The sequence below is a fragment of the Ailuropoda melanoleuca genome, chromosome 1 (genome assembly GCF_002007445.2).
Source record: "Ailuropoda melanoleuca isolate Jingjing chromosome 1, ASM200744v2, whole genome shotgun sequence".
Taxonomy (NCBI): domain Eukaryota; kingdom Metazoa; phylum Chordata; class Mammalia; order Carnivora; family Ursidae; genus Ailuropoda; species Ailuropoda melanoleuca.
The window spans coordinates 123,787,451-123,791,835 of NC_048218.1; positions in this window are offsets into that span (position 1 = coordinate 123,787,451).

The window sequence follows — 4,385 nt, forward strand, 5'->3', positions numbered from 1 at the left end:
TTCCCTGCATTCCTCTGCTTCTGGGAAAAACTTCTCCCAAATTCTGTGGTTCTGTGGGACCTGCTTTTGCCTTGAAAGGTCCAACACCCTAGAACACTGTCGAGGAGTTTGAGGGAGCCCGACCATGCTGTCCATTCAAAGCACTTCAGTCCCTGGCCACAGATCATAACGCCCTTAGGTGACTGAACTGAGATTCCAAGAACTTTTACTGATGGGAAAAGGGAGGCTTGCACGGGTTATTCGCCCAAAGTTTCACAACCACTCAATGGTAAGGCTAGCCCTATTAACTCTGAAGTTACACAACACAAATACTGATACTTGGCTACAAAACATTGGCAGTAAAGCCCGCTATCCCACAAGTAAGTATTAAGACAAGGCATAATCTACAAAAGTATTAGGTAAAAGGTAAAATGTATCTTATGTTCAAAAGCAAGTTAAAATTTATAATTATTGGGATGTGTGGGTGACTCAGTTGATTAAATGTCCAACTCATGATTTCAGCTCAGGTCAGGATCTCACGGTCATCGGATTGAGTCTCATGTCTGGCTCTGCAGTCAGTGGGGAGTTGCTTAAGATTCTCTCACCCTTTCCCTCTGCCCCTGCCACTCATGCTCTCTTTCTCTCTCTCTAAAATAAATAAATAAATCTTTTTAAAAATTTAATTATAGGGGCACCTGGGTGGCTCCATGGGTTAAGCATCTGCCTTCGGCTCAGGTCATGGTCCCAGGGTCCTTGGATGGAGCCCTGCCTTGGGCTCCCTGCTCAGCAGGAAGCCTGCCTCTCCCTCTCCCTCTGCCCCTCTCCCTGCTTGTGCTCGCTCTCTCTCTCTCTGTCAGATAAATAAATAAAATCTTTAAAAATATATAATCATGTGTGTCCTTAAGATTTTAATTTTGTGTTATCACTCTCATGCTAAAACCTGTGATACAACTCGTCTCTGAATAATACTCTTCTTTCTTCACTCAGAAAATTACCTTATACAGCTGCTTTAGCTGCTCTGGGGATGTCCCAGTAGGAGGTTGGATAAACTGGTTCAAGTTTGATAAAGAGGTCTGGACTGCATATATAGATAGGCGAATTCTTTAAGGCAATTTGGGAAGGGAGGGGGGAAGAAAGGATGATTTTATTAATAGATTATTAAACAGGAAAACAACATAACAGGGCTCCTCATCTTCTTCACATCTTGCCCTCTTCTCATGATGCCAAAAGGAATCTACCTAAAACTTAAATTTGACCAGGGGCACCTGGGGGGCTCAGTCAGTTGAACATCCAACTCTTGATTTTGGCTCAGGTCATGATCTCAGGGTCGTGATCTCAGGGTCATGAGACCAGGCCTGGGAGTGTGTTCGAGATTCTCTCTCTCTCCCTCTCCTCCTGGCCCCCTCTCAAAACACACACACACACACACACACACACACACACACACACACGAATCTAAAACTTAAATTTGATTATATTACTCTTTTGCCTAAAATCTGACAGTGATTCTGATTACCTAGAAGATCAAGGCCAAGCTCGGTCTCAGAGCTCACCAAACGCTTACATCCCATTTCCAGGACCAGCAACAGGGAACATATGGCCATTCCTTTCATGAGCGTGGTGAGCACTCGATGACCGTGTTGACTGTTATTTTACCACCTTTGACCACGATGTCTATTCTCTCTGTACACTCTCTCCCTCGTCTCCACACCTTTGCCACCTCCACGGCTACCATCCGCCTTGCTAACAACTCCATCTTTTAAGACTCAGCTCAGAAGTCCTCTTCCCAAGTGAGCCTTTCCTAACCCCACAGGCTGGGCTGGGTCTCCCTGCCCTGAGCTCTTACAATAGCAGGTGCATATCTCTATTAGAGTTCTTTCCACATTAGTGGTCTAATTATCTAAACTCACTCCACGAGTTCTGTGAAGGTTCTTCAATTTTTTACCGAATAGCTTGGCGCCAGGCATAGTAAACACTCAGTAGATAACTGCTGAAGCAATGAATCTAATTCATCTGAGTTGCATGCATCAAATATTACTGAGTACCTACCAAATGCCAGGCCTAGATGCTAGGGATCAAAACAGATAAAGTCCTTGCTTTGATGACTTCGAATGATATAAAGGCAATTGTATTAATTTCCTATTGTTGCTGAAGCAAAATACCACACATTTAGTGACTTAAAACAATTCAAATTTATTATGTCACAATTTGTAGGTCAGAAGTCCGGGTAGGGTTGCCTGTTACCTCTGCTCCGGGTCTCATATGGTAAAAACTAGGATGTCAGCTTGTATCTTTTGGCTCTGGGGGACAGCATGCTTTTAAAGGTAATTGAGCTTTTACGGAGTGCCTGACTGGTTCAGAGGACTGAGCGCTAGGGTCCGACTCTTGACTTCAGCTCAGGTCATGGTCTTGGGGTCCTAGGATCACCCCCGGGGCGGGGGGGGTCTGCACTCAGCGGGGAGTCTGCTTGTCCCTCTCCCTCCCCCTCTGATCCTCCCCTCGCTCTTGCTCACTCTCTCTCTCAAACAAATAAATAAAATCCTTTTTTTGTTTTTTAAAAAACGTAACTAAGCTTTTGGCATAATTCAGTTCCTTGCGGTCCCTGTTTCCTCGTTGGCTACAGCCAAGAACATCTCTTAGCTCCTTAAGGCCATCTGTATTCCTTGTTAAATTGTCCCCACTTCTTCCTGCCACTCCTGCCACCCACGCATTTCTCCAACTTTTCTTCTGCCAAATCTCTACTGCTTCCAACCTGAGAAAGTTCTCCACTTTCAGGGGAACTTGTGATTAGATGCACAATCCCGGATGATTTTCTTTCCTTAAGATCTGTATCCTAACTACCTCTTCGGAGTCCCTTTTGCCATGTAACATAATATATTCACAGGCTGAGAGGCATGAGCATTTTTTAAGAGGCCATTATTCTGCCTACCACAGTAACTATTCTTCTAGAATTATTTCCAGGCATATCCCTCACTGAGGTGATTTGGAGAAATACCTCCCAGCAATATGTCTAAATTTATTTTGGCTACAGCATTAAGTTTTGTTTGAACAATAAAGAGACTAGACGTTCTTTGAACAGGTATTATGAACCTGACCATACTAGTTAGTAGAAAAAAAGGGTTGACTATGGATTTACAAAAGGGAAAGGTCTAAGATAGGCAATCAGTAAATCTTGTAAATGGAATGAAAACAGGCAGTCAATGACACAAGAGCAATATGCATGTCTATTTTATCTAGCAGTGAAAGAAAACGGGGTTGAACAATTACTGTATTTCGAGTTATTCCAAGTATGACGTTTTCCTGAAGACTATTAAATGTTATTAGTCTCCTATTAAAAACACAAGATAATTTCCTATTTTGTACATTACTGAATTTATTTTGTTTGAAAGTAATTGAAATTCAAATAAAAATTTTAAATAAAAATTTTTTAAAAAGTAATTGAAATTCTCTTTTCTCTTAAAACATTTCCAGCATCAAAAGAATCACCAATCTTTAAAATTTATTAACTAGTAATCTGAATAAAATTAAAAATCAATTCAATAATACAGAATTTTAGAGGGTCTATTATTTGCTAGGGATCTATGCTAGATCCAGAGGATACAAATATAAATATGTTTGTTATACTTCCTGCCTACAGGAAACTCATAGGCATATAAATGAATGAATTACAGTGAATTAATTACTGTGCAGCCAGGGCACTAGGAGAAGCAAGGACAAATGGAAGGAATGATTTACTCTTTGAAGTAGTAAGATAAGCCTTTTCTGGTTTTTCTTTTTAAATTCTTAAAGACTTAACTTTTTTAGAGAAGTTTTAGGTTCACAGAAAAATTGACAGGAGGATACAGAGATTTCTCATAGACCTTCTGCCCCTATATATGCATGGCCTTTCCCATGATCAACATCGCCAGACTGGTACCTTTGTTACAATCAATGAATCTACATCGACACATTGTAATAACCCCAAGTCCATAGTTTAAGGTTCCCTGTTGGTGTTGTACATTTTACAGGTTTTAATAACATGTGGTCATCATCATAGTATCATATAGAGAATGTTCACTGCTCTAAAAATCCTCTGGGCTCTGTCTATTCATCCCCCTTCCCCCCAGGCCTAACCCTTAGCAACCACTGGTCTTTTTATTGCCTCCATAGTTTTGCCTCTTCCAGAATGTCACATGGTTGGAATGATACAGTAGGTAGCCTTTTCAGGTTGGCTTCTTTTAGTTAGTAATAAGCATTTAAGCTTCCTCCACATCTTTCCATGGCTTGAGGCTCACTTCTTTTTATCACTGACTAATATTCCATTGCTTGGATGTATCACAGTTGTTTGTTCATTCAGCTACTGAAGGACATCTTGGATGTTTCTAAGTTTTGACGATAATGGATAAAACTGCTATAAACCTCTATGT